This window comes from Balaenoptera musculus, chromosome X, assembly GCF_009873245.2.
Source record: "Balaenoptera musculus isolate JJ_BM4_2016_0621 chromosome X, mBalMus1.pri.v3, whole genome shotgun sequence".
Classification (NCBI taxonomy): Eukaryota; Metazoa; Chordata; class Mammalia; order Artiodactyla; family Balaenopteridae; genus Balaenoptera; species Balaenoptera musculus.
In genome coordinates this window covers 122,072,127-122,085,845 of record NC_045806.1, presented here as the reverse complement: position 1 = coordinate 122,085,845, position 13,719 = coordinate 122,072,127, and positions in this window count along the sequence as shown.

The following is a 13,719-nucleotide window of genomic DNA, read 5'->3' as shown; positions in this document are numbered from 1 at the left end:
TTGTGTACCATATGGTCTCCATCACAACTACTCAACTCTGCCTTCATAGCATAAAATTAGCCATAGAAAATAGAAACATGAATGTGTATATGACTATTTTCTTTGTTTCGGCCTAATCAGGCAGCCAAGCTGAATTTGGTATACTGGCCATCATTTTGCTAGCTATTGATCTGGCATCAGGACAACAGATAGGTTACACGTTTTTTGTCAATGCCTGTCCACTTGTAAGGACTGGATAAAATGCTGTTTTTAAGTGGATTCTGAGGCTGCAGCAGAAAATTATGGCACCATCAATTAGCTATGCTTTCATATATGCATTATGGTGGTTGTAGAAATGTCATTTCCCTACCTATTTTTAGCATGAAAGACAGACACTAACAATAAAATATTAAAACTTGTGAAAAATGTCATAAAAGACATATGTATATAAGACAAAAAGTACTTAAAGATATCAGAAATACCAGAAGAGCTGGCTAAAGATTTCACAAAAGAGAACAATAAGCCTCAGTGTCTTCAAATCTCTAATACTTGCTCCAAACAATAATATGTTTAAAAAACCATATCAACTATAAGCCATAAAGAAAAAAATATAGCTTACTAGAAAAAATTAAGAATGTCTATATGTCAAAAAGATGATGAACACATTTCTCAAAAGACAAATGGGAATCTGGGTACCATTTTAGACAGATACATTTGACAAACAAAGGGTAATTTTACATAATATAGTATGACCTTCACACAATTAAAGAGTAATTACTTTATACAAATAGAGAAATTAAGGACAAAGAGGCCAAAGGAAAGGGACATGAATAAGGACATTAGAGAAAAGAAACACCAATGGCTTACTGGCATGTATAAATATGTATTACTGTTAATGAAATGCTTATTTAAACAAAATGAGGATTATTCAACACAATAATCATAGATGATGATGTGAAACTTGACATTTAGTGCTTCCCAGTAACAGTATTCTCACGGGTGCCTATTTGTTTATTCATGTGATCATTCACTCACTCATCCAAGCATTTACTGAGCCGTTGTTACATGTCCACTGCCTGAACAGAGAGCAAAGCCTCCCACTTTCTGTTCACTAAAATCTCACATTATAATAATAAAAGTAAAGGTGTGAAAGATCAAAATCAACTGTGATTAAAAATTTCCCAGCTGGGGGAAATCTCAAATGCTTCAGTTCTACTCCCCACAAGTACAAATGGAGGGGGATTTCCCCTCCACTCACTAGGGGTCCAGAGACCTATACATTTTTCTAATTCTTGCAGATGTTCCAGGACTTCGCAATGAAGGTTCAGCCTAGGGCCATCAGATGGACACCTGGAAAAGTTTTTAGGCTCAGGCAACTGTCCTACTAGATTAGTCAGTGGAGGAGGTACTGACTGCTGACCAAGTGTGGTCCTCATCAGAATTATGGTGGGTGAAGGGGAAGAGATGGAAATCATTATGCCAGGCAACAAGAAACCAAAAGAGAAGGAGAGAAAAAGCAAAGATAGAGGATCTGAATAATAGAATTAATAAGTACAAACTGGTATATAGAAAACTTACCCTCCACAAGTAGAGGATATACATTATTTTCAAGCACTCAAGGAATAGTCTCAAAAGTTGACCATGTACAAGTTTACAAAGAAAGTCTCAAAAAACTTTAATGAGTTAATATCCTACAGACTGTGTTGTTTGACTATAATAAAATTAGGTTTTTTAAAGGATAGCTTAAACACCTAACTTGCTTAGAAACTAAAATCATACTACCTAATAATCCTTGGATTAAAGAAGAAATAATAAAAATGAGATACTCCTAACATGAATTAGCAGTAGAAGATTTGTGACTTGTAGCTAACACAGAACTCTGTGAGAAAATTGCTGCTCTAAATACGTTTATCAGAATTCAGAAAAGTATATTGAAGAAAAATAAGCTTTGTGTTCAATTTAACAAGCTAAGATGAAGGGCAACAGACTAAATGTGAAAGAAACCATAAAGGAGGAAATAGATATAAATAAACAAATGAGGAAATACAGACCAAAAATAAAGAATAATTATAAAATCAAGAAATGATTACTTTAAAAGATTTATAAGATAAACCACAGGGAGACATCAGGAAAAAAAGAGCCAAGACTAAAGCAAAATATGAATGAGAAAAGTAAAAATACTATAGCAATTTAAAAAGTAATGAAATAATATTATGAATTAGTGTATGCCAATAAGCTTGAAGCCCAAGAAGAAATGAGCATATTGCTGGGGGAAACAATATAAATGGCTAAATTTTGCAGAGAAAAACCTGAAAAGGCCAATTGTTTGGGAGACTGTTACTTGTTCTAGTATAACTTTTTCTTTTCTTTTCTTTTCTTTTTGGCAGCGCTGTGTGGCATGTGGGATCTTAGTTCCCCAACCAGGGATCGAACCCGTGCCCCCTGCCATGGAAGCATGGAGTCCTAACCACTGGACCACCAGGGAATTCTCTCTGGTCTAACTTTTAAACACATTGAGCCTCAGTCACTTCTCGTCAGGAAGAGACAGGGATTTCTTTGGTAAAATTGTAAGAAGCAGTGGGGCATGCTTCACCCAGCCCCTTCTGATCCACTCACTTTTCACAGGATCAGCCTACCAGCTGAATAATGAATTCTGACCTGTCATGTAGTAAGGAGTCGAGCAAATTCAGGGGTGAATTATTAGCAAGTCTGCTTGGCTAGAGATCTAAAGTCACAACTTGCAGTCAGCTTTATCTATATCTCTCTGATGCATACGTATCTACCAATAGGTTCCAAAGTCAGAAAGGGAAGAAATGGGTATTATTAATTAGCCCATCTCACAAATCCAAATGCCTGTAACAATTACAGAGATAAAATAGTCATCAGACTCACACTTGTCCACTGCTCCACATACAGGAAAGCCCTAGATCTATATGGCTTTAGAGATATATTGTACAAAATGCTCAAGGAACAGGTAATTCCACCTCTCACACAAGCTGTTTCAGAATATAAAAAATGAGAGAAACCTTACCAACCCGTCTTATAAGGCTCGTATAACTTTGATTTCATAGCTGAGATAGAACAGATCATACATTGAAATTTAAAGGCTATCTCCCTTATGAACATAGATACAAAACTGTAAAATAATAATATGATAATAGGATAATGCATCATAATCAAGTAAGATTTGTCTTAGGAATAGAAGACTGATTTAAGATAGGAAAATATGTCTGTGTGATTCCCCACCCTAAGAAGATAAGGAGGGGGGGGATTAACCAAGATGGCGGAGTAGAAGGACGTGCTCTCACTCCCTCTTGCGAGAGCACCAGAATCACGACTGGCTGCTGGACAATCATTGACAGGAAGACCCTGGACTTCACCAAGGAGGATACCCCACGTCCAAGGACAGTGGAGAAGCCACAGTGAGACGGTAGGAGGGGCGCAATCAGAGTATAATCAAATCCCATAACTGCTGGGTGGGTGACTCACAGTCTGGCGAACACTTATACCACAGAATTCCACCCACTGGAGTGAAGGTTCTGAGCCCCACGTCAGGCTTCCCTACCTGGGGGTCCGGCAACGGGAGGAGGAATTCCTAGAGAATCAGACTTTGAAGCCTAGTGGGAATTGATTGCAGGACTTTGACAGGACTGGGGGAAACAGAGACCCCACTCTTGGAGGGCACACATAAAGTAATGTGTGCATCGGGACCCAGGGGAAGGAGCAGTGACCCTGGGGGAGACTGAACCAGACCTACCTGCTGGTGTTGGGGGGTCTCCTGCAGAGGCGAGTAGTGGCTCTGTTTCACCGTGGGGATAAGGACACTGGCAGCAGAGGTTCTGGGAAGTTCTCCTTAGCGTGAGCCCTCCCAGAGTCTGCCATTAAACCCACCAAAGAGCCCAGGTAGGCTCCAGTGTTGGGTTGCCTCAGGCAAAACAACCAACAGGGACGGAACCCAGCCCCACCCATCAACAGTCAAGTGGATTAAGGTTTTACTGAGCTCTGACCGCCACAGCAACAGGGAGGGAACCCAGCCCCACCCATCAACAGTCAAGTGGATTAAGGTTTTACTGAGCTCTGACCGCCACAGCAACAGTCAGCTCTACCCACCACCAGAGCCTCCCATCAAGCCTCTTAGATAGCCTCAACCACCAGAGGGCAGACAACAGAAGCAAGAAAAACTACGATCCTGCAGCCTGTGGACCAAAAACCAGAGTTACAGAAAGATAGAGAAGATGAAAAGGCAGAGGGCTATGTACCAGATGAAGGAACAAGAAAAAACCCCAGAAAAACAACTAAATGAAGTGGAGATAGGCAACCTTCCAGAAAAAGAATTCAGAATAATGATAGTGAAGATGATCCAGGACCTCGGAATAAGAATGGAGGCAAAGATTGAGAAGATGCAAGAAATGATTAACAAAGACCTAGAAGAATTAAAGAACAAACAAACAGAGATCACCAATACAATAACTGAAATGAAAACTACACTAGAAGGAATCAATAGCAGAATAACTGAGGCAGAAGAACGGATAAGTGACCTGGAAGACAGAATGGTGGAATTCACTGCTGCAGAACAGACTAAAGAAAAAAGAATGAAAAGAAATGAAGACAGCCTAAGAGACCTCTGGGACAACATTAAACGCAACAACATTCGCATTATAGGGGTCCCAGAAGGAGAAGAGAGAGAGAAAGGACCAGAGAAAATATTTGAAGAGATTATAGTCGAAAACTTCCCTAACATGGGAAAGGAAATAGCCACCCAAGTCCAGGAAGCGCAGAGAGTCCCATACAGAATAAACCCAAGGAGAAACACGCCGAGACACATAGTAATCAAAGTGGCAAAAATTAATGACAAAGAAAAATTATTGAAAGCAGCAAGGGAAAAACGACAAATAACATACAAGGGAACTCCCATAAGGTTAACAGCTGATTTCTCAGCAGAAACTCTGCAAGCCAGAAGGGAGTGGCATGATATACTTAAAGTGATGAAAGGGAAGAACCTACAACCAAGATTACTCTACCCGGCAAGGATCTCATTTAGATTTGATGGAGAAATCAAAAGCTTTGCAGACAAGCAAAAGCTAAGAGAATTCAGCACCACCAAACCAGCTCTACAACAAATGCTAAAGGAACTTCTCTAAGTGGGAAACACAAGAGAAGAAAAGGACCTACAAAAACAAACCCAAAACAATTAAGAAAATGGTCATAGGAACATACATATCGATAATTACCTTAAACGTGAATGGATTAAATGCCGCAACCAAAAGACATAGACTGGCTGAATGCATACAAAAACAAGACCCATATATATGCTGTCTACAAGAGACCCACTTTAGACCTAGGGACACATACAGACTGAAAGTGAGGGGATGGAAAAAGATATTCCATGCAAATGGAAATCAAAAGAAAGCTGGAGTAGCTATACTCATATCAGATAAAATAGACTTTAAAATAAAGAAGGTTACAAGAGACAAGGAAGGACACTACATAATGATCAAGGGATCAATCCAAGAAGAAGATATAACAATTATAAATATATATGCACCCAACATAGGAGCACCTCAATACATAAGGCAACTGCTAACAGCTATAAAAGAGGAAATCGACAGTAACACAATAATAGTGGGGGACTTTAACACCTCACTTACACCAATGGACAGATCATCCAAAATGAAAATAAATAAGGAAACAGAAGCTTTAAATGACACAATAGACCAGATAGATTTAATTGATATATATAGGACATTCCATCCAAAAACAGCAGATTACACGTTCTTCTCAAGTGCGCACGGAACATTCTCCAGGATAGATCACATCTTGGGTCACAAATCAAGCCTCAGTAAATTTAAGAAAATTGAAATCATATCAAGCATCTTTTCTGACCACAACGCTATGAGATTAGAAATGAATTACAGGGAAAAAAACGTAAAAAGGACAAACACATGGAGGCTAAACAATACGTTACTAAATAACCAAGAGATCACTGAAGAAATCAAAGAGGAAATCAAAAAATACCTAGAGACAAATGACAATGAAAACACGACGACCCAAAACCTATGGGATGCAGCAAAAGCGGTTCTAAGAGGGAAGTTTATAGCTATACAAGCCTACCTCAAGAAACAAGAAAAATCTCAAGTAAACAATCTAACCTTACACCTAAAGAAACTAGAGAAAGAAGAACAAACAAAACCCAAAGTTAGCAGAAGGAAAGAAATCATAAAGATCAGAGCAGAAATAAATGAAATAGAAACAAAGAAAACAATAGCAAAGATCAATAAAACTAAAAGTTGGTTCCTTGAGAAGATAAACAAAATTGATAAGCCATTAGCCAGACTCATCAAGAAAAAGAGGGAGAGGACTCAAATCAATAAAATCAGAAATGAAAAAGGAGAAGTTACAACAGACACCGCAGAAATACAAAGCATCCTAAGAGACTACTACAGGCAACTTTATGCCAATAAAATGGACAACCTGGAAGAAATGGACAAATTCTTAGAAAGGTATAACCTTTCCAGACTGAATCAGGAAGAAACAGAAAATATGAACAGACCAATCACAAGTAATGAAATTGAAACTGTGATTAAAAATCTTCCAACAAACAAAAGTCCAGGACCAGATGGCTTCACAGGTGAATTCTATCAAACATTTAGAGAAGAGCTAACACCCATCCTTCTCAAACTCTTCCAAAAAATTGCAGAGGAAGGAACACTCCCAAACTCATTCTATGAGGCCACCATCACCCTGATACCAAAACCTGACAAAGACACTACAAAAAAAGAAAATTACAGACCAATATCACTGATGAATATAGATGCAAAAATCCTCAACAAAATACTAGCAAACAGAATCCAGCAACACATTAAAAGGATCATACACCACGATCAAGTGGGATTTATCCCAGGGATGCAAGGATTCTTCAATATACGCAAATCAATCAATGTGATACACCATATTAACAAATTGAAGAATAAAAACCATATGATCATCTCAATAGATGCAGAAAAAGCTTTTGACAAAATTCAACACCCATTTCTGATAAAAACTCTCCAGAAAGTGGGCATAGAGGGAACCTACCTCAACATAATAAAGGCCATATATGACAAACCCACAGCAAACATCATTCTCAATGGTGAAAAACTGAAAGCATTTCCTCTAAGATCAGGAACGAGACAAGGATGTCCACTCTCACCACTATTATTCAACATAGTTCTGGAAGTCCTAGCCACGGCAATCAGAGAAGAAAAAGAAATAAAAGGAATACAAATTGGAAAAGAAGAAGTAAAACTGTCACTGTTTGCGGATGACATGATACTATACATAGAGAATCCTAAAACTGCCACCAGAAAACTGCTAGAGCTAATTAATGAATATGGTAAAGTTGCAGGATACAAAATTAATGCACAGAAATCTCTTGCATTCCTATACACTAATGATGATGAAAAATCTGAAAGAGAAATTATGGACACACTCCCATTTACCATTGCAACAAAAAGAATAAAATACCTAGGAATAAACCTACCTAGGGAGACGAAAGACCTGTATGCAGAAAACTATAAGACACTGATGAAAGAAATTAAAGATGATACCAACAGATGGAGAGATATACCATGTTCTTGGATTGGAAGAATCAACATTGTGAAAATGAGTATACTACCCAAAGCAATCTACAGATTCAATGCAATCCCTATCAAATTACCAATGGCATTTTTTACGGAGCTAGAACAAATCATCTTAAAATTTGTATGGAGACACAAAAGACCCCGAATAGCCAAAGCAGTCTTGAGGGAAAAAAATGGAGCTGGAGGAATCAGACTCCCTGACTTCAGACTATACTACAAAGCTACAGTAATCAAGACAGTATGGTACTGGCACAAAAACAGAAACATAGATCAATGGAACAAGATAGAAAGCCCAGAGATTAACCCACGCACCTATGGTCAACTAATCTATGACAAAGGAGGCAAAGATATACAATGGAGAAGAGACAGTCTCTTCAATAAGTGGTGCTGGGAAAACTGGACAGCTACATGTAAAAGAATGAAATTAGAATACTCCCTAACACCATACACAAAAATAAACTCAAAATGGATTAGAGACCTAAATATAAGACTGGACACTATAAAACTCTTAGAGGAAAACATAGGAAGAACACTCTTTGACATAAATCACAGCAAGATCTTTTTTGATCCACCTCCTAGAGTAATGGAAATAAAAACAAAAATAAACAAATGGGACCTAATGAAACTTCAAAGCTTTTGCACAGCAAAGGAAACCATAAACAAGACGAAAAGACAACCCTCAGAATGGGAGAAAATATTTGCAAATGAATCAACGGACAAAGGATTAATCTCCAAAATATATAAACAGCTCATTCAGCTCAATATCAAAGAAACAAACACCCCAATCCAAAAATGGGCAGAAGAACTAAATAGACATTTCTCCAAAGAAGACATACAGATGGCCACGAAGCACATGAAAAGATGCTCAACATCACTAATTATTAGAGAAATGCAAATCAAAACTACAATGAGGTATCACCTCACTCCTGTTAGAATGGGCATCATCAGAAAATCTACAAACAACAAATGCTGGAGAGGGTGTGGAGAAAAGGGAACCCTCTTGCACTGTTGGTGGGAATGTAAATTGATACAGCCACTATGGAGAACAATATGGAGGTTCCTTAAAAAACTAAAAATAGAATTACCATATGACCCAGCAATCCCACTACTGGGCATATACCCAGAGAAAACCGTAATTCAAAAAGACACATGCACCCGAATGTTCATTGCAGCACTATTTACAATAGCCAGGTCATGGAAGCAACCTAAATGCCCATCAACAGACGAATTGATAAAGAAGTTGTGGTACATATATACAATGGAATATTACTCAGCCATAAAAAGGAAAGAAATTGAGTCATTTGTTGAGACATGGATGGATCTAGAGACTGTCATACAGAGTGAAGTAAGTCAGAAAGAGAAAAACAAATATCGTATATTAATGCATGTATGCAGAACCTAGAAAAATGGTACAGATGAGCCAGTTTGCAGGGCAGAAGTTGAGACACAAATGTAGAGAATGGTCATATGGACACCAAGGGGGGAAAGCTGCGGTGAGGTGGGGATGGTGGTGTGCTGAATTGGGCAATTGGGATTGACATGTATACACTGATGTGTATAAAACTGATGCCTAATAAGAACCTGCAGTATAAAAAAACAAACAAAACAACTAATACTAAACTTTCATTGGGTTATTTGTATGGAAATATGTTAATATAAATGTTTCAGACATTACATGAAAAAAAAAAAAAAAAGAAGATAAGGAAAACATTTAATTTAAATAATCATCTCAATGGGGAGAGCAAAAGCATTTGGTAAAGACACATGATGTTTTACAAAGTGCTTTCTAAAACCTAAGAATAGCAGGAAACTTCTTTAACATGATGCAGTCTCTGTAGCAAATAAAACAAAATAAAACCCAGAAAACATCCTCCTATTTACTATAACACATTAGGCACATAAATTTCAGGATATCCATGTCTGATATTGCCTCTACATTCAACCTAGTACTAGAGGCCATGATCAATGAAATAATACACCTTAAAAATAAAAGGTATATGATAAAGATATCACCACATACCACATGGTGCAGGAACTCTATGTGGAGGATAACACAAGTATTGAACATAAATCCTTGATATTTATCCAAAGCATATCAAAGTTCACTAACAAAAATTAGTATCCATAAAATACAAAGGAATGGTAAAACCAACATGAAAAAGAGAAGAAATCCAATAGGATGAGAAACATTATTAACCAAAAAACAATTTAAAGAATAGAAAATCTAAATAGCTGAATCACTAGTAATCATAGAAGTGAAAGGAGATTACACTATTTACCAATCAGATTTTTTTTTTAATCAAAAGTCAGGTAATACTAAGTGTCTTTGTTATCACTTGCTGTGTAAAAAATTACCCCAAAACTTAGTGGCTTGAAACAACAGAATCTATTATCTCAGAGTTTCTATGGATCAAGAATCCGGGTGCAGCTTAGCTAGTCCTCTGGCTCTGCGTATCTTATAAGGCTACCTCATCTCAAGTCTCAGTTGGGAAGGATCTGCTTCCCTAATTGGGTGTTGGTAGCATGCAGCTCCTTGTGGTTTGTTGCACTGAAAGCTCAGGTCCTCAGGACCTGTTCCTTGATATGTGAGCCTCTTCACTGAGCACCACACAATATGCTTTCATTAGAATGAGAAAAACAAGGGAGCAAGAGAGACTGTCAGCAACAAAGTTCTAGCAAGAGGAAACTTAATCATGTTAATCACATCCTATTACTTTTGCCGGCTTCTATTGATTCAACTCATTAGAAGCAAGACACTAGGTACAGCCCACACTCAAGGAGAGTGGATTACACAAGCATGTGAACATCAGGAGGCTGGGATTATTGGGAGTCATATCAGAAGTTGCTTCCACACTGTGTATTGATGAGTATGTAGGGAAACAAGTAATAATATAATTCTATTGGGAAGATAGACTGGTACTGTCACTCTGGAAAGCAACCTGGCAATATTTGGAAAATAATATTGCTTATAGACAATGTTTGTGTCCCTCCAAAATCCATATGCTGAAACTCTAGTCCTCTAGATGTGATGGTATTTGGAGGTGGGGCTTTTGGGAGAAAAATAAAGTTGGATTAGGTCATGAGGATGGGGGCCTTATGATGGGATTAATGCCCTTAGAAAAAGAGGAAGACACGGGAGATAGTTGTCTCTCTCTTTGTGTGTACACACTGAGCTAGGCCATGTGGGGACATAAGCAGGAAGAGGGCCCTCACCAGAACCCAACCATGCTGGCATCCTAATCTTGGCCTTTCAGCCACCAGAACTGTGAGAAGTAAATGTTTGTTGTTTAAGCCACCAGTCTATGGTATTCCGTTCTAGCAGCTCAAACAGACTAAGGATATCTATGACCTAGAACTTCTATTCCTGAGCGTATATTACAGAAAAATATATGCAGAAGTCCGTAGGGAGACATGAATGAGAATGCTCCTCATAGCAATGTTTGTGGCAGTGGAGTGGAGAGCCAACATAGGTGTCCCTCAGAAGAGGAAGGAATGGACAAGTAATACTTGGGATATTCGTTCTAATGGAATATGATGCAGCATTAGAAACAATTAGCTAGAGATACATATAGCTACATAAGTTGAACTTAAAAGCATAAGGTAAGAAACAGAACGAGGTCTATGGCACAATGTACCATATTCACACACACACACATTTCATAAGGCTATAAGTTTCACAAGAGTACAAACATATACGAGGGCATGATTCAAACACATCCGAGTAGGTGCCTAATTGTGGGAAGGAAATGAGTGTTGGGCTCTAGGATGAAAGAAAAATAGAAAAAATGTAAGAGAAAGAACCTTGTCAAACTCAATGATGACAATATGGCCAGAGTCCAAGAATAGAATAAAAGAAAAAATAAAAGCAACCTTCATGAGTGGGCAGTTAATTCTAATCCCTGCCTTTAAGTTGCAGAGCTGGCAGAAGATAATTTAATCAAAATCAGCAGGCTTTAATGCCAGATGTTCTAGGTAGGGAGATGTTTATTCATGGGAGCTGTCTTTTTGTTAGTTTGTAAGATGATTCATAGCTCCACCAATATTTAAATTCAGCCATATAGCTTTTGGAGGGATTTTAAGTAAGATATCCAAAACACTAGCTGATAATTCAGGGTGGGAGATATCAGAATAAACCACTGAGTAGGGGTGGCCTTGGAGAATAGCTTGGAGGAAAGGTTTGTTCTCTACCATGTGCACCACCACAGTTGAACATAGGGATATGAGGAGGGGTGGCAGTTCAGCTTGGGAAGGCTCTTCTCTCTAACTCTCTAGCCTCCTCATCATCCCCCCCACCCCGCCCCAGGTGTCAGGAATGGTTCTTTGAAATGTCTGAGCTACATCCACAGACGTGTCATAAGTGGTGCTTTGTGATGGCTAAGTCCCTCCTTAGCCACCGTTGGCTAAGGGTACGGCCCCTTCATTGTCCTGGGGAGCTATATATATAGCATGGTCAGTAGGCCTGGGGTAGACCACTGGTAGGCTTCAATACAGCTGAGGTGTGCAGGAAACTACCAGAGCCTAATACAGATATGGACCAAAAACCCTCAAGTTCCAAACAGGGGAAGATGAATGAGACTCCCTATGAACTCAGGTCCAGAGATGGTGGCAACATAAGATGACCCTACCCAAGCTGTTTTCTTCATGGATTCCCTCTCCCCCAAAAATCCTACCCTCTCCCTGCCTGGCACAAACCCCCTCCTCAGCCCTGACCCCTTCTCATGAAGTCTCCCTTTCCATCAATATCCCATCTTCATTCATCTCCCTAATCCAATGTCCCTTTGACCTCACTCTGTTGTCCTTCCAGGTGCTGAAGACAGCCACGACGGTAAGAAAACCCCTTCAAAGGAGTCTGAGTAAAAAAGCCTCTGAAAAAGCTGTCAACCCTACAAGACAGCCTAAGAAAGCTACAGGACCAACACTCTTCAGCTCTTATCACAGGCTGGATGAGACACTGAATCAAAATCAAAATAATGCAGAGCAGAACCAAGAGGCCGTGCAGAAGCAAGTGCTGTGCAGCAACAGCCCTCCAAGCGAAGCCCTGGTGAGCCAGTAAACTTCAGGGTGAGGCCAGAGACCCCAGAAATATCTGCCAAGTCTGAGGTCTGAGAAATGGCCAACTGCGTAGACATTGAATTTTACAGCATCAGGGTACACTGATGCTAATTAAATAAAAATCAACTTGTGAAAATTTCCGTGTGTTTCTGCGAGTTCTCTCATGGTGGGAGCAGGGAAGGAAGGGAAGAGGCAGGTGTGTGAGGAGGGAGGGACATTGAGTCCTGCAATGTTGGGGGTGGACCAGCAGAATCACAGTTAACCAGACAGTGGGGATAAGGAATGGGTCAGGACTGAGTGCTGAAGATAAATTTCCTACTTAACACTTGAACCCACAGGTAAGGTGGAAAGGGGCTTGGCATTTCTGTCTTTGGGGTAGGGGCACTTCCAGGCCACCTACTTCATAGAAGTGTTTGTTACATCTCACCCTACGATGTCAGCGACTAAAGGTCCTCCAGAGGGCCAAAAATCTCACCCTACTAAAAGTTATTGAAAGCACCCTGAGGACTAAAATAATGGTGATTGGAAGCCACAAACTCAACACTGATCAGCCCACTCTCTAAAGAAACTTAAGGTGGAGCAGTGGCTTCCCAAGGGCAGGGAAGTAAGAGCTGTCTGCTTTCAGTACAGGCAACTGTCTACAGAGAATTCTAAAACAACATAATCTCCCCTCCAAATATCTTTTATCTTTATTCATTCCAAAGTTGTTGTTTTTTCTCTGAAGAGACTATCCTTTTAAGTGGTTTTATTGAAGTATACTTGACATATAATAAATTGCACATGCTTAAAGTGACCGCTTAATGAGTTTGGTCATATGTGTATACTTGTTAAACCATCACCAAAATTATAAGTGTGAAAATACCCATCACCCCCATAAGTCTCCCTTTACCCCCTGACAATTGCTTCCTCTTGCCCCTCTCTGCACCCCCATCCTCAGATAACCACTGATTTGCTTGCTGTCTCCATAGATTACATCTTCTAGCATTTTATATAAATGGAATCAGTATGTACCCATTTTTATCCAGCTTCTGTTACTCAGCATAGAGAGTCAATGTCCTTGTGTACATCA